We start from the raw sequence: 18,683 nt of genomic DNA on the forward strand, positions 1-18,683 counted from the left end.
GCTGCAAAGCAGTGTCTCCTCCATCTCCCAAGGGCTGCATTTACTCTCACTGCCTTCACCAGAAGCCTGTTCCAGCGTGACTCTCCCTTGTTATCCAGTATAAGGGATGCAGTCGGTGGGATTCTCACTGCGGCTCATTAGACCATTGCTGGGTATGGCTGTGCTGGGAGCTTCACTTGAACAAACAGCTCCAGGGTTAAATCAAATCCCTTCTGCATCATCTCCATTAGCATCACTGCTTCACGTAACAGCTAACCTAATCAGGAGCTATTTGGGCAAAATAAATTCATGTTTGGGACCCAGCTGCACTAAGAATACAGAGCTGTCCCCAAATATCTATTTAAGTAATTACTATTTTATATTAAAAAAAAAAAAAAGAAAAAAAAAAGAAGAAATGTCCAAGTGCTGCTGTGTCAGCAGCAGGTTTAATGTGCCTGTTTAGGAAAAGGAACAAATCTAGCAGTGCCAGAAAGAGGTAGAGGCCTGCAGAGGGCAAGCTTGGTCAAGGAATCTCCTCATTTTTCATGCAGCAGCTATCTCTCAGCCATATTGGTTTTTCTTTCTTGCTGAGCTTCAGGTACAGCTGGTTAGCATTGCAATGTTCTCCTGCAATTCGAAATAATTAAAAAAAAAACCCCTCAGTAAATGCCATGCATTGGTGATCAAAAGCTAGGAGAGGGTCAGGGGGGTGGCGTTTTTGTGGATGGGGGTCAGATTTTCACTCGTGACTCTGCTGCATTTCCTGGACCACATGCCCTAAGCACCTCTCACTGCCCTGGGGCTTTCAGGTGAATTTAGACAAATCTGTATTTCTCCCACTCCTAAAACACTGAGAATTTCTAATGAATTTTTTTTTTCCCTTTAATAATACACTACAAGAGTCTCAGCTAATTTGAAATTAAAATCATGTCTACCTTCTTTTACATCAGGCTGAGGCTAGAATCTTGCAGAAAATAAGTATTTTACATCTATTTAGGATGTAAAATCTGGATTTTTTTGTTTTTTTCTGGGTTTTGCTCGTTTGTTGTTGTGGGGTTGTGTTTTTTTGGCGTTGTGAGGTTTTTGTTGTTTTTTTTTTTTTTTTTTTGTTGGTTCATTTTGTTGTTATTTTTCAGTTGGTTTTGGATTTTTTGTGTTTTTTTTTTTTTTTTTTTTGTTGGTTTTTTCTTTTCTTCCCCAAGATATTATACATTACCTCTCTCTGGGATTTTATCCTCATCATATAGTGTTAATCCAAAAAACTTCCTCTCTTCCCTTTCAGGAAACAGCTCTCCTTTTTCCCTGGATCAAAGCTGGAGATAAATATTCTATTATCTGGAGATAAATATTGTATATTCAGGAAACTTACCTAAGCCTTTTCTGAACTTCACCTTCTCTGAGACAAAGATGCATCATCCAGTTCCCTGAGCTTCTTTCCAGATGTGTATTGTCCTCTAATGGATTCTAGATTTATAAAGAAATTATGAAATTATTATTATACTGCAGAATATGGTGAGTCTTAAGTTTTCTGTAGTAGGGTAAATATTAAATATATCATATATCTTATCCACTGGAAGGTAGAATCCTCAATTTGACTATCACAGGAAAACTCACAAAGAAAGAAAAACTCCCTTAATCTTAAATTGTAGCAATTGTAGATAGTTTTCTCATCAATAGAATGCAACTGCTATATATATGTGTATATATATGTCAATATATATAATGCTGCATAAAAACAAGCTCAAAATTGAAAATTAGGTGTGAACTTGATAATTCAGATTTTTTGTAAACTAACATATGAGAAGTTGGGAACTTTTCTGTTCTCAAAGGAAAGTGGCAAACAAGTAGTTCTCATTTAAGCTAACAATAAAGAATGTATGAATCAGCCAAACATCTCTTTGCATTAGAGGCTACCTGAAGAAGTTTATTTTGTGGGAGGCCCTTCAGGAATTCGGAGAGTTGTAAAACACACTTGCCCAATTAAATCAGGAATGCTTTTTGAGTTACATGGTACTGGTGCATAGCAGGACACTGAGGTTACTCAGACATTGCTATGTGCTACAAGTTTAGTTTAGTTTTGTTTTCAAATTATTAAAGTTCACGATGAAAATTTCTTATATCTCACTCTGAGGTGCAATATAAATTTCTCTGCCTCCAACGAGCAAGCTTGAAAAAGCTTAATTTGTAAAAGCTTTTTAAAATTAAAAAATTACTTGATAAATGAGGTCTTCAGATTGATGTTTTCATCTCTAAGTGTGCTGAAATACAATAAAACTAGAAATAAGTTTGTCTGTTGTTCCAAAAAAAAACGAAATCAGCCAATCTCCAAATCCTTACATCTCCAATGTGTGTATAAGAACTTGAGCTACAGGAATCAACAAGTATCAAACCTGAAGCAAGCCGATGTTTTCAGCACCAGGAACGATCTGATTAGTTGGGCAGCGTTGCAATTATCAGCGTGGAAATCAATCCTGGAAGAAGATCACACCCTCAATCTCTGCCCATGAGCAGCAGGTATGGCCTTTACCAAGGAGCTCATTTTTCTCTTTGTGACACTCCCACTGCCACCTGAAGGGCAAAACATCTCTCAGGAAGAGTTTATTTAGTTCAGCACTGCTGCTTCTCACCTTGGTTCTTAGAGAGAAACAATATCTAAACGCAGACCCCTCAAAAATACGCATGCAGAAAATAATTTCTGGCATTGCACCCAAATTAAATAATTTCAGCAATACTTGATTGCCATCAAATAATTGTGCTGGCTGCTGGAACAAACATCCAAAAGCTTCGTGGACTGGCAGAAACTCATCACCCACAGAGCCCTGGTTCCAATCCAAGCCATGCAGCGCCACGCTGCCCACACAGCCCCCTCCTGTCCTAATTAACCAGGAATCTCAGCTGAGTTCTCTGCTGGATTTTAATTACGGCATTATTAGTTCATGGGGGGGAAGAAAAATTGACAGATGTTTCAGGTGGGTTGCAGCAAATTAAAGGGCAGGTGCTTGGTAGAAAAACTCAGGAATGATTAAACAAGCGAGTGGTGGAGATTTAGCTGATGTTCAGTGAGCAGTGTTCATAATACCAGTTACTTTTCTGCAGTGCAAGAGGACTTCCCAGCATAAAAATAACAATTGCAACAGGTTTGGATCTGGTTTTTAAAAAAGCTTATGAACGTGTGTTCTTAGTTTGGTTTTTAGCTTTTGCTGGGGCCATTTTGCTCCTCTTTCCTCTGAAAATAAAACCCACTGGTTTTTTAGGTTGCTAATTTAAGAAAAAATTGTGTGATGTCAAGGTAATCAATAGAATTAGTTGATTGCTCAACAATTATTGTTACACTGAGCATCTCTCATAAAGAAAAGCACTAATTTTCATTTCTTATAAGGGATAACAAATGTCATAACTTTACTAATAACTTCAATTGCCTGACAAAGCGGTTTCAAAACAAGTTTGAATGAAGTAAATGCATTACAGGAAACACAGGCAGAGCCTGAAAAGATGCCAAGGTCAGGATTTTAAGAAAAACAAGAAAAACCCAGTGCCATGATTCTGAGCTCTCCATCAATTATTCTATTCCATGGGAGCCTTTATCTACAGTCTCAGTGAGTCTCGTCCATTGAGGTGACATGGAGAGTGTCAGGTGAGCTGAGGAAAGAGGCTGTGAGCAGACAGTGAGGTCGTTTGGATGCAGGTTCACTCTGCTGGGGTGGTTTTCTGCTTGAGAATAAAAAGTTGCAGGGTTTGAACGCTTTGTGTTTTATTTTTTTGTTTCGTTCTGTTTTTTAAACTAACATACATATGCAATTTATGGCTCCATCCTCTTCAGAAATCCATTTTGGGTTTTTGTCATGTGTAAGTTCCATGTAAAAATGAGAAAATGTTGGGATTTCTGTAATGTTTTTTTTTTCTTTAACAAAACAACAGTTTAAACTATGCTTTTCATCCAAGTGTATCTGAAAAATATTCAAGGACAAAAAAATCATTAGGTTTCATTTTGAGCATGCAGAACCAGATGTGCTGATAATTTCAGAACTAGAGTTTTGGACAGTTTTGATTTTGACAAGTCAGTATTTGCTCATCAGGGGTGTTTTGTTGGAAAAATTTCCCATCAGCTGCAAGTTTTATTACACAGTAATTACGCCACAGCTAGGAAGTGAAAAACCCAACCCAAAACTCTTTCCAGTAGTGGTGACAGTCATGGGGACCTGCCAAAAGGCCCCACTTGAAAGGCAGTGATTTTCCTACTGTTGGACTGCAGGATGTAGAGAAAATTTTGCAACTTGTTTAATGGAAAGAATCAGCCACATATCTGCCAGTCAATAGAATAAAGAAATAAATGCAGATTTTAACGCTGTAACTCAGTGAAGGCTGAAGAACATCTCTCCCTGTTTCTAAGGGAGGCAAATGTTCACCCGAGCTCTTAATCTGGACATAGAAACAAAGGTTGCTTGTGGTTGGACTGAACCTTGTGAGTACAAACGATCCAGATTTCTTTAATTTACACCACACCTGGGTGTGGTCAGTGCTACACTGCCCCAGCTGTTCATGTGGGACTCACAGATTAACACATGTGGCCTAAATGGGGATTTGTGGCACTGTCACCTCTGTGCCATCCTGAGCGTCCAGCCTGTGCAGCAGAGGAACACACGCATTTCTCAGGGAGTTCCTCTGCACTGCAGGTTCACAGAAACTGTTGGATGGTGACCTGTCATGGAGCCTGAGCTCGCTGAAATTAGATTCAGTAAGGTACATCCTCTGTATCAGGGTGGAATTAGTGCTGGTTGCTGCTCTGAAACTAAAGGTGAAAATCTCTGAATTTCTACCCAGAACAGCTGTAAACCTCAGAATGCACTCCCTGCTTTAGCTGCACCTCCACACTGATGTTTTTGGCAAACATTTTACATTTTACCCGGAGAGCTGGAGCTGTGGCATTTGTAACACCATGCAGCTACAAGTAATTTAATGTTGTGTGAAACACTTATCATTATGTCTAAAGGCACAGTTCATGCACTGCAGGAATCCCACTGCTATTTCCAAAAGCAGAGGATGCTTTGGGATGCACTGTGCATACTCACTCTAAGAGACAGCACAAGTGCTGTAGACAAACTGGAAATTTCTGCTTGTCTGTACTTCATCTTTCACCACAGCTGTCTCTGGGTAATGATGCAGTATTGTCAGCAGTGGAGGGGTTTTTAATGAAATATTTAATACAGAAGAGTATCAAAATTATTTGATGATTTGCTTTTTCTACCATGATCAATATGTCAGAGGTCTTCCCATACTGGACCATCACACCAAGTCTGCTGCTGCTTGCTACTATGGTCACTACTGAATACAGGCAGTTCTTCCATCTTTTTGCCTAATTCAGTACACTCATTTTTCCTTGCAGTGACACTCATAAATATGCATTCCCTACTTCTGATCTTGAGAGCAGAAAGACTCCTAAATGGTACACATAGCTCTGCTTAAAAAGAAATGCAGTTGAACTGTACTTTTGGCCTCTCAGCCTAAGAGAATCACATGCCTTGGCTTTACACTAATGCTTTTAAGCACCGCTGCTGAATTTTGGTAGGGATTTACACAACCAGTAGAGAAGGAAAGATGGCTGGTGCTCTCCCTGCATGTTTGGTTCCATGCAAAGCCCAAAGCCAGGAGCTGTCCATGGTATGATGCAGGCTGTTCTCATCACCAAGGACAGCCCTGGGCTGCCACTGACACACTTGACAAATCACTGTCTTCTGGCAGCACTGCTTTAAGGAGCTTTTGAGATCCAGCAATAAGTAACTCAACTATAAATCGCCACACTTCTCTCAAATTGAGATTCTGTGTCAGAAAATGCTCCTGAATAGTCAAAGTGGATATTAATACCTGTCACGGGTCAAATGGGAAGAAGGGGAGAAGATGAGAATGAAGAAAATGCTATCAAGTGTAGCAGGAAGCAAATAACTTTTAGCTTATGGTGAGATGTCATTTGACAAGGCAGCATGCTGCATGAGAGGAGCATGAAACTTGTTTCCTGATGCACTGCATGCATGCTCACACACCCACCTTCCTCAGATACTTGTCCTCTCGTATTCTGCAGAATTTGCCCCAAAACATTTCTCTCACTTCACAGAAGGCCCACCATACATTCCTGATTTGATTTAATATTTCCTCGCCTTGTTTCTCAGTTACTTTTGGCCTCTAGAATCTTTGCCAGGCCCACTTCTCCAACCCTTCTTCTGGCATAATAGTCCCCTAAAGCGTTTTCCATTCGCTTATTCCCGGAACTATGTCCACAATAAAGATTTCTTCTGTAATGAACTGAGACGCCAAAGCCACCAAAAGGCACTGGCACCACTGCTTTTTTCACCAGTTGCTTGCAGAGCACTCACACCCAGGCTTTGCATCACTGCTGTGGAAGTGCTTGCTCTGCAGTCCTGTCTGCAGGGCAGACCTTTCCAGACTGGCATATCTGCACACAATTGCCCCCCAGACAGCTGCACCTGTACGGATCAGGGATCAGACCATTACCCTGAGGAGCTCAAACCTTCCCACTGCACTCACTTGTAACGCACTCTGGTGCTCAAGCTCTCAGCAATTATAAATGACAGCACCTATCAATTTTAGCTGCTTAGATGTTCCCCTTTGCTACAATAATGAATGCTTTACACTCCTTAATCCACTTACCTTTCAATCTCACACTGAAATTCTGAAGCAACAATAGGAAGATTAAATGTTGGAGTTGGTAATTTCTCCAAAATCCTTCTTCTGATGCCTAATTCCAGAGAACTGATGCTTGAAATGCGCTCGCAGCTGTGGCTTGACCAGAGACTGGAAAATTTTGCTTCCATGCCTGCCCACAAAGCCTTTTGTTGTGACTGAACTGAATTGCTTGGCCCCTAATTTCCACTTGCCTTCAGAAGCAGTAAGAAACTGGTGCTCTGCTATTATGGCAAACACCAACAGAGGATTCTCACTGGAAATATGGAGATTTATGCCTTCTTTCATAGAATTGGCTTCCCAAAGCACACAGAAATTACGTGAGGGTACTGAGGGTGCCTCTTTATGCAGCCACTGTGGTTTTAATTCTGCACTCCATCCATTGAGCCTTTCTCTCTTAAGTATTGTGTAGGAAGTCTGAGCATTGTTGGGATTTGAACTTTGTTCGCTACCTGTAAAGCCCTATTTTTATCTAGATGGAAGGAATTTGGCCAAAGTTACACAGGAGACCTGTTGTAAATTAGAGAATTGAGCCTAGGCCTCTTATATCTTAGAGGAGCAGCCTGACTGCTGCTTTCAGAAGAGCTTCAGTACATTACACCAGCTAAGTGTCTGGCTCAATCACTATTCTGTGGATTACCAGAGGGCAGATTAATTGGAGCCTATTGAATTTTTAAAACATAAAATAAATACCTCCTATAAGCTCTTAACAGGTTTCTTCTAGCATGGTTTTGAGGAATTTCCACCTTACTAATTCTGCATGTGTATAAATGCACAGAAATTGACAGTACATGAACATACCTAGCAGTAGAGCAGAGCCTTATAACATTATTTATGGCTAATGAAAGGCAATGTCATTCCTGACATCCCAGATAAATCACGTTTTCCATTGCTATACACAAATGGACTGGAATATAGTTAGTATTTAGTCTGCTAGGCAAGAATAACCTCAGCCCTCTCAAACTGGAATTCTCTAACCACCCATGAACGATAACATGTTGTGCAGTTACCATCAATTTTCTGACTTTGTGGAGAACAGGGACTGAGAGCAAGGCAGACAGCATCTCATGCAGTGCCTTGTTACTTATAATTTCTTTACTGTGAGTCCGTGCGTATCCCTCGGTCGAACCAAATCCCTTTCAGCTGCAGCTGATAATGCAACACCCACAGCTCAAGGTCACTACCTGGAAATTGGTGCTTGCTTTCAACTGGACTCACTTCAGTGGTATGAAGCCTTAATCTTAGCTTTTATTGGGTTAACAATGCACCATCCTCTTGTGAACGGGGCACTTGAGCCGCAGGTAGACCCTCATTGTTCCCGTTGCTCAAATCGGTTGCAGAATATGTGCAATATTGTCAGCAGACTTTTGAATATAGATGTGTTTACCTGCACACCAGCAAGGGGATCGCTGGTTTCTTGGTGTTTTACATCAGTTCTAGTTTTTTAAGTAGCTCCTGTGGCAATGGAATACAGACATAATAAAGGAAATTAATTCTACTGGAACAACCTGAAATAGCAGTGCAATGGTGAGAGGTGCCATGGCACAGATGCAGCAGACAGCGTGCTGGTGGTGCTGAGACTGCTAAATGGAAGACCAAATAAAAGGAATCTTTCCACTGCTCTTCTTCTAATCCTTTTATTTCTGGGGCCTAAAGGCAAGCCCAGTAGAGAACAGCTAATTACACCTCTGATCTTTAACCATTGCATGGCTGGTGGCCCTCACATACACCGATGTGAATCTGCTGCAAGTAACACCCCAATACCTGCACACCTGTGTGAGGAAATTCCTTTCAAAGCCTTTCTGTTCAACAGAGACCAAGAGTTTTACGTCTGCACACTAAAACTGTATTTAAAACCCCAGCTCAATTGCAAAGTGAAAGAGACAAACCCTTTGAGGAAACAGTAATGACCTTTGCTGGTGCATAGTTTGCTTTACCCAAGGATGTTTAACTTCTTGATTTAGTCAGTCAGCTTGGACAACTCAGTTTGCCAAGGCCTTTGTAATTTCCCTTCCCCTTATGAAGATGGTTAATATTTAGCTATCAGTTGAGTCAATAGTTATTGCCCTGTTATTTTTTTTTCAGTTCTTTCTATCTTTCTAATGACTGGTTGTAAATACACACTCCATAGAATGATTTTATATTTTTAACAAGAAAATCTTAGTGCTTAGCCCTTTTCATTTGTAAAAAGAAACTTATTAGGGGTTTAATTTTGATCAGGAGCATCATCCAACAAACCTCCATAAATAGTCTCTCATTCAGTATATCCTCTACATTCCCAAATAAAAATGTTTTGCTTAATGTGTACTTTATCTAAAATGTAAATGTAAAATGTATTTTTTCTAGTCAATACATGTTTCTGTAGCTGGAGGAAGCACTGCTGCCAGCTCTTAGGAGTTACACTTCTGATATTCACAAATTCCCACTTAGAGGATTGAGGAGTCTTTGGACTATCCTCAAGAATCAAAGTTTTTGCTCAGGACGAGGCATCATCACATGAAATTGTGGGATATCTATGATCTTGGTAATATGGAAAACTCTTTAACCTTTCAGCATTACCAATGATTTACCAAATACTCCTCTACATTCCTGACATCAAGGTAAGAGCAGCAGCCCCTGACTGCTGAGGAATATTTTTGGCTGATTGGCAAGACACTGGCAAATACAATCCTGTTGTGCAGCACCTCCTCTTCCTCTTTTAATGCACTGGACCTACCTCCATATATAGACACATCCCACTTCTAATTGGAAATGGCATTTAATGCCCCAAAATTACTTACCAGGACTCTGTTAAATCACAGATAGTGCAGTGCAGGTTATAAAAGCAGGATGCAGGAGCTGGGACTCTTGGGATCTTCCTTTAAAGCTGGCTTGCTGTGGTCTCAGGGAAAATAGAAAAAAATAATCCCTCACTTCTATGATGCAATTTACTCATCTGAAAAAAATGAAATAACTTCACTGATCTACTTCACAGGCACTGTGTGAATCCTCAATAATACTTGTGAAACTATACAGTGATCTCTTGACAAGAAGTGTTCTGATGGAGCCCAAATGTCAAAAATTGCTTTCAAATCAGGGAGTGAGAAGTGTGCACCAGACAGACGTGGATGGTGCTGTAGTCATTTTCACTGTGATGCCTCTCTTACTGTTTCATCTCCTTTATTACCCATTTCAAGGCCTACTTTGATGAGTTAGCATTGCCTAGTACTTTCTTCCCCCTCCAAAATTTCGCATGTCCTCCTTAGCCCTGCTCCCTTTTAAAATTTTTTCCCCCTCACAAACTGCTCATGAATTGCCTTGGCAGTGAGTAGAGCAGAAGTACTTTTAGAATACGGTTCATGGTTCAGTGGCCATCAGCAAGTGCTGTCAGAGCTGATACCCTTCAGCTGGGAGGGAACAGCAGCTTCACTCACGCCATCCCTCACCTGCTGTGGGGCTGGAAGGGAGCCAGGATGGAGCATTCCAGGCCAGGCCACTGCCAGGAAATTTTATTCATAAGGATTCCCAATGGCCATGAAATTGGAGCACCCAAATAACTGTGATATCACCCACCGAGGAAAATAATCAGCTTTTGAAGCAGCTCTGTGTGGAACTGGAAGAGTTGTGGTTGTCCAGGTATAGCCCCAGGGCTGCCAGAGAGGCTGGGGCAGACTTTAGGTGAGGACAGGGAAAACAAAGGATCATTAGTGCTGTAAAATATAAAAACATGGACAACCACATTTCTCTCTCTCTTTTTTTTTTTTTTTTTTCTATAACATGCTAAAGAACTAACTAGATTAACCTCAGAAGTTTAATACCATACTTGAATGTTGAACTGGAGCTTCCTAAATACAGAAAACATGATGTGAGAAATGGATTTCTAAAGAATTTTTGAAACTTGATAGAAAGTTTACATGGTCTTATATATTTATATGTAAACACTGGGATAAGATGTGTTGACTTAGGAAGGTTATGGAATAGAGATGACATTTTTGAGAGAGAGATTGAATTAGAAATAAGTTTTCATAATTTTTAAAATATGGCTTTGTAAGATGATTAGATATTTTAGAGAATTAGAACTGTGAAAGATGTAGACTACGTGGGGAAAAAATATAGGTGATTGGTGTTAGAAGTAATAGTAGTACTGTGTGGTAAAAGTTAATAGGTTGAAAAATATTTCTAAGGTATTGTAACTTGGAAATAGGCTAATTTTTGATGGAATTCAGCCTTCAGTCTTAGAAAAGTCAAAACTGCTGTGTTAAATTATCCACTTTAAACAGGATGTGCTGAATTACTTTCACATTAGAGCATGATCCTCTCCATGGTCCCAAGAGAAGAACACATTAAAATATAACACTGAAAAAAATCCAATGCTAACATTGACACCAAAGTTACCAATCTTTTTGGGACAATTTACTTGGTGTTTGCATTAGACCTCAAACCCATTTCATGTGGATCCCCAGACCAGGAGTCCTCTGCAAGGCGTCACCTTCAACTACAACTTGCCAAAAGCAAAAACAATTTGGAACATCAGATTCTTTTACTAGATTCTTTTCTGTAAGCTGTGTATTTTGTGTTGCAGGAGAGAAGACTTAGTCACATTTCTACAAACCTTTCTTCCCACAGATCATCAGCGCAGTTGATGAAATTTGTCGCAGGCATTTCTTCTCTAGATAAACCACAGTGGAAGGCAGGGTTAATTATAGTGCCCTTAAGCCACAGGATTTCTCTTGTCAATAGCATTGCAGTTGTCTCGGGCTATTAAATACTCCTTACAGCTGCTCTCACGCTGGTTCTTTGGGAAGTGATGCTGGAGATGCTTTGCTGGAGCCCTGGCAGCCACGTGGATGCTTGCAGGCAGGCAGAGTTGGCCCTTCCAACCTCTGCTTCAGCTTGATGGTGGTGGTGGAATGTGAATCACCGTTAGCCAGACAATAGGCATACATCCCTCATTAACTCTTTTTCTAATTGTGATAAATCCTCTTTAAATTAGCTTTAAAATGCCAGTGCCATAAACATTGCCTGTTCCTGTTTTGTCTCATGGGAGGATGATGTTTTTCCCGCACCAGGAATTAGTATTTAATTACTTCACTATTTAACCAAGATTAAAGCAAAGACTTGTAGGGATCATTTGCACACAAACATTATTATAAACAGATCCTTTTCCAGAAATACTCTGAAATTTGCAGAGGAGCACTGTGTCAACAGCCCCAGCAGAGTCATGGAGGGGAATCTTTTGTGATGCTGCATGTAAGGAAGGTGTTGTGGCTTGAATATTTTGTTATTTAAACAAAAGGATTATAAGTCCAAGCGGCAGTAGTACCAAGCAAGTAATGAAATTACTCTTTGGGGAGGGCTCAGTGTACATTCTTAAATAGGCTGAAAATTAGCCACAACTCCTTAAGAATTCTGCTTGGAACAAAAGCCAAATTTAAATTCTGAAGTTAATTTAATAACGTGGAATACATCTTAAGACTGCTGGTCCACAAGTTCCCTGAACTCATTTGGTTTAGACTTTTTTTTAATATACAAAGTTTGCATTTAACCTTGCGCACGTTTCTTTATCCCATTATTGCATTCAGTTTAATATTTTATTCCTGTTTCAAACATAATACATTTATATATCCCGATCTCCCCTGGCAGATTAAACAAAAGCTGCACACAACACAAAGTCTGCTCCAGAGCTGCCAGGCACAGTCTCCCATTGCTGCAAGCAGCAGCAGCCCTGTCACCAGCTGATTCCTTTGCTGAGGAAGGCTGGAGGTTTTTTTGGGTTTTTGGGGAAGAGCTGTTCTGCAGCATCCCTCTAAACTGCAGGATTTACAGCAGGAGAACAGAGACATGTCCAGCCACCTTATTCTGAGCTGAATTCAAGAACTATCATTTGGAATTTGTGGTGCTTCCTGACCTTTTGAAAGCGTTCCCCAAGCAGCTGCAGGAGGATTTAACAGGCAGATCCAAGAAATGTCCAGTCAGCACAGGACCTTTTCTGCCTCTCAGGAGCTGGAGGTTCTCCTGCTGCATCCATGAGCATGCCACAAAAAACTCTCCCAAAAATCTTTAAAGAAGGACACTTTTGAGAAAGCAAAGACGTTCTTCATGGCCTGTCCTTTTCCTGTATGGCTCATGATGTCCCAGCTACAACAGACTGGCCACTCTCCAGTGCTTCATTAAAAACTGTCTCTGTGCTTCATTAACATCTGTCAGACACGGTTTATTCATTTTTCTTTCATCCTGCCTCTGTAGAGCGCCATGTGGGACATGGAATGCTCTGCTTTGTTTTCATGGGGTGCATGTGCTTCTAGATTTTTTTTTTTATCCACTGCTCTGTACTCAGCGAGGAAAAGATATTCAGAGATGCTTGGTGGGTTTCAATAGGGAAGATGGAAAGATCTGACGGAATCATTTACTCTCAGTACATTGCTTTGCAGCCTCAGACCAGCAGCCTTAAAAAAGCTCTGCTTCCTGCACCAAAGAGGGGACATTGCCTTGCACCACAGAGGGATTTGTGTCAGGAGGACAAATCCACCCAGGTCAAATTCCCGGGCCCAGAAGCTCAGGATATTTTGTAAGTCATAGCAATGTCTTGCAGCAGTAAAACTAAATATTTTCGTGGCTCCTGGGAAAACCTGACTATATTGACATGACATTGTAAAGGTAAATAACACAGCAGTGCACAGCAAATTTCAGATGGAGAATCGGACCCTGTCTACACCAATATTCTTCACTTAAATAGCAGCATTTTGTTTGTTTCAAACGCTTCTGACAATGAACTTTGGCTCATCTGTAAAAGAAATGGGAATGAGGAAAGAGAGATTTTGCCTAACATTGGATGCTCACTCATATGCCAAGGGCCAAACACCTTTCCAAAACAATTCAAACAGCAGTTGTATTTATTAAGAGCCTAATTTGCCTGACACTGAAGTTTATATTTTACTTGTATAATGTTGAGTATTGCCTTTATGTAGCATCTCCATGTGACAAACCTGATGAATGTCAGACTATCTGCAAACAAGAAATTGCTGTCACAGGCCATGAGAACATGTGAATTCCTTTAGCTACACTGAAAAGGGCAGCCCTGTGTTTAGGAAATGCCCTGTCTTGACTGAGGAGTGAAAAGAGAAGAGCCTTAGAATTGGGAAGCAAGGCTGGAAGGAGATGGATACAATTAATTGGGTACTGAGCAGGATAAAATAAATGCCTGGAAAGATGTACTGCCCACATGTGGCTGTGTGAGATCCACTGTTGGCTGGGAAAGGCAGCTCTGCTTGGACTTCAGGAAGTGTGTGCTCTCTCCAAGGAAAGCCACTGCAAGCTCTGGTGGATTTTGCCACAAAGAAAAAAAAATATATATATAAAACGCAGCAAACCATTATTGATTTTTATCTTTCCTTGACTATGAGCTGTGTCAGATCCAAGCAGTCTTTCTTTTTTCCCATTGCCATCTCAAATCCCAAGAAGGCCAGACACCTGCACAGTTGGTGTAGGTGGTGGGCTCTGTACCAGAAGCTGCTCCACTGTATAAACCAGGGTGAAATGATCTTGCAGTATTTCAGACTGTGACCTTTCAAGCAGACAGACCCAATGATTTTCAGTCAATGCTCCCTCTTCTTGATTTAGAAGCCCATTCAGAATGTAAAAAGGCCAGTTCATTGTGGCAACTCATTATTCCACTGTGCTGCTACATCCTGATAGATAACAAATGTGACCTTTGCTACAGAAATAGGTTGTTGTGGGCAGTAAAAGTTCACTTTGAGTGACACCATGAATGCTAACTCTCCTGCAGACAAAGATGGCATGGGGGCAGAATTTGCAATCAATGCCCAACTTCATAAGCCCACTGAAAACCTGTGTGAGAAAACCTCTGCTCTCTTCCTATTCCAACAGCCAGGACTGAGCATGTAGCCTTTGGCCTCAGTTTAGTGTCCTGTAAGCCCAGAAAATACCACACAAGTGACTTTATTTTTGTTTAATGAGGTGAGGATCAGTTGAAATTAAAAAAATAAACACAGTGAACTCGTTCTTAGATCTAGAAATGTATTGGCCAATTTCTTGGTGTCAACATTGAAATTGTGCCCTCAGAATTCTGGCTGCAGCTGATGATGGTGAGCACTTAAAAGTGGAAGTGCAACTCCATGGGAAGTTCAGCCCTGAAAACAATCTGCTAATAGTTTCTAAGGAATCTACTAATTATGGAAATGTTCAGTAGCTCCCCATTCAGAAAATTAGTTGCAGGCATAAAAATTGATTCTTGCTATTCTTCATCACATCAATTTTATTATAATATTATCTGTCTTGGTATAATGAAATATTCTTTACTCTCAGGACTTTTTTTCAACTAGACAATTAAAAAAAATTGGGTAATCCATTTCATGAAGTCTCACAGAAGAAAGAATAATACTATCCAATACCTATCACGGATCAGAACATGTAAGCTCACAAAAATTGCTTCGCTGTTCCTCATTTCCCTATTAAATACAGGTACTTCTGTTATTGGCCTTCTAAGAGAAAACAAACAAATCCCCTGACAAAGCCATGGGTGACGTGTGACCATAAATTCACCTGCAAGAACTGATGTGCCAGAGAAGGCTGTCCACCTGAAGAACACACTGGCCACTACTCTCAAAAAAAAACAGTGTAAAAACTCATCAGCAAATTAGCCATTCTCTCTAAGAAGAAGGTCTTTGGCATTCTGGAAATCATTACTGGTGTTTGCTCTTTACAGCTCATGTGGTTACTTAAAAATATTTTGGCTGTAATTCCACTTCATATTGAGCTGATATTTTCATTGACACACATGAATGGTCTCTGCCTCCTTAGCCCAGCTCTAGAGCTGGTCAAATTGTGTTCTTGTTCCACCATTCAGCAACTTTTTATTTTTGATGGGAAAATCCATAGCTTTGTGAACAGCTGAAAGTTTGATTTCTAGGAATGTGTGCCTTGAAGTTTGGCTCTTGTTTGGATCCTTCAAGGGCTAATGAAGATGGTGCTCCTGTGACAGCATTGGTGGGAAGCAAGTCCTGTTGAAAGGCTGAAGTACTGAAACCCCAAAATGACTTAAAAACTGCATCCTTAATAACCACAAGACCAAGTTCTCCTTCCTGACATAGTGTGGAGTTGCTCATTAAGCACTGGTCATTACAGTAACCTGGCTGCCTTGCTATAGTACTGCTAAAAAGAACTGTTAACTTGGCTTCCTCCCAGACCAGCTTATTCCAGGGAAGTTCCTTCTATCAGATTTCTTGTTATGAACAATCTCTTTTAATCTGCTGACTTGGATCTGCTCAAAGGCCAGTATTTTTTGGGGAAAAAAAAAAGATTAGAAGATGGAATTTTTAGCACTTATACTTCCCTTGCTGACAGCCAGATGTGCTGTGTGAATAGACCCACAGAGGTCTGGGCAGGATTTTCAGATATGTAAGAGTGATTTAGGAACTCAAATCCCCTCAATGCTCAATGGGTCTCTGTTCCTATCAGACCCTTGCAAACCCAGTCTCACTCACTGTCCTGGTACACTTGCCCAAACTCCTCTGGGAAGCAAGATTTACATTAATTTTGTAGGTTAGTACTGCAGAATGACAGCTACTGTGAGCTTGGAGCCTGATTACAAGAGGAATCTTTATCCCAAAATACTTTTTCAAAATTTAACACTAAATTAAATAAGAAGGTGCATAATCCTTTGCTGCTTTTGCTTTGTTGAAACCAGGGGAATGAATATTTGCAAACAAATGATCAGAGGGGTAAAATATCCTATTTGAAATACCACTTCTCTAGCAGGAATCACGCTGAATCTGGCTTGGGCTGTGTCTGGCTATTTGAATTTCAAACCTCCTTTATTTACTTCAAAAAGTTCATCAAATCACAGAACTTCTAAACACCTATTAATCTATGTTGAAACAAAAACACAGGAAAAACACCCAAATGTCCCAGAAATAAAAGAAATTGGGTATGAAAATTGCTGTTCGGTATATCATTTAACACTTTTATTGTCTTGCATTTTTTATATAATTTCATGGCAGGCTGGTAGCAGTGATTCATTACATGAAATCAGAACATTACAGGTTCAATCCAGAAGCATTTGTCTTGCTGACAGGGAAGGATCCTTCAGGTCACTGAGCCACTTGCCTGGAACTGCAGGAAACTGCATCAAACACATAAGCTGGGAATATCCTCAGCAGCTTAACTCCATTCGGCTCTGTAGCACCAGATTTATCAAACCCTGACTATCCCACAATAAAATAAAATCTGCCAGAGGTAAAGAAAAGCCTCAAAAGGTAATCTATGCTGCAAATCTATGTCATAAAACACAGCCCAGAAGTACTGACAATGTACCTAGCACTGAGACAGATTGTGTGAGGTTCCACAGAATCAAATATTCAAACCAGAAAGGTCTGGTTAACAGAAAACCCTGAACGTATGGGCAAGACATTAATATCCATATGTGTTGTCTTCTCTGCAGGGTCACTGAAAAAATGGAAGTCCCTTGCAGCCATTCTCATCCAAGCTTCGGTGACCTCTGTGCTCCTCAGAACAACCCTGTTGTTGTGTGACACACTGTGAAGCTGAAAATGCTGCTTCACGTCTCCGTGAGCGATACCTTATCACGTCCAATGAAGGAAAACCCACGCCTCTCAAAAGTCCAGAACTGTTACATGGCTGATTTTGAGATGGTGGTGATGAGGATGAGTTGAACTACTTTAAACTAAGCATCATCTCAACATCAAGAATCCTTCAAGAAAGAGCAGATGGCCTGGCAGAGAAACACTGCTTACCTGAAAGTGCCCTCTTAAGCTCTAAGAGCATCAGCTGCACTTCTCTGGTCCAGAAGATGTCCTTGTACAAAACTCATAGCCAATTCTATTTGTACAAGACTCTTTCCTGAGCTGTGTTCTTCTATTTCTTGATCAAGTGAAAAAAAAACCTAACAGAATTTGTGAAATGAGCAAAGGGAAGCACTCATCTGGATCCACTCTCTCACCAAAAAATAATACTGAATTATGTACGCAGCTCCAAAGACTCTTTTGAAGAAGGTATGTAAATATAAAGACAATTATACCCTATAGCCACCTTTCAGAGAAATCTGTGTAAGGGTGAGTGTAATCAAAATAAATTATTATTCGTTTGAGCTATTTGGAGTTCTCTGAAGGTTTGCACAGCTTTTTGCAAAGCAGAGAGAAAACTTTGATTTGATTTGGACGACCATGATCTGATACAGGTGTGTTGGTAAAGCCACCTCTTGATACAGGGCAAAAGACCCTCTCTAAACTTAATGAACCCCTCCCAGACCTCATTCAGAATAGCACTTAGTAATTCACCTGTGATGTGCTATATGTTTGTTCACTGCAGTCTCTAAGTATTTCTAATACTGTAAAGAATTGTGAAGCGTTTGCTGTAATTGTAGAGACTGTTACCATTTAACTACTCAGACTCTGGTGAGTAACTAGAATTTCTGGCTGACCAGTAAAAAGAGCCAAGGTGTTACCTGGCTTGTCTGTGGACTCATTCATTGAGGGACAGGTGAGAAGAGAACCAGGAAATCCTGGTTTACTTGCAGATGCTCCACACCACCAGATGCAGTTTTTTTCCCCTTCAGAGGCTGCCAATCAAATGCATGTGTAGAAATAGTTATAAACATATCTGCCGTGCATTCTCTTGGGTTGTCTCTCTTCTTCTCTCTGAAACTCTAAAAGGAAAAATGCATTTGGAAGTGTGATGTGATTATGAAACATGAATTTCTGATTAGAAGTGTAATTACATTCCCTTTTGATGGCAGCCAATGGTGTTCACACAGGCCAGACCATAACATGTGCACTCGGCAACCTTAAACCTCACCAATTTCTCAAGTGCCATTTAGAGGTAATAAAGGAATCCGTGTTTTAATTTTTAATATTTTCAATGCCTGTTCTTACAGCCATTATATACTTTGGGAATGAACAGCTGAATCCATCATCCTGTCTCCAACTCAATCTCCAGAGGCATTTTACCTGAACCTTGATGCTTTTTTCTCCCTCCTACACAGACTTGCTCTA

Source organism: Ammospiza nelsoni, chromosome 19 (assembly GCF_027579445.1).
Source record: "Ammospiza nelsoni isolate bAmmNel1 chromosome 19, bAmmNel1.pri, whole genome shotgun sequence".
Classification (NCBI taxonomy): Eukaryota; Metazoa; Chordata; class Aves; order Passeriformes; family Passerellidae; genus Ammospiza; species Ammospiza nelsoni.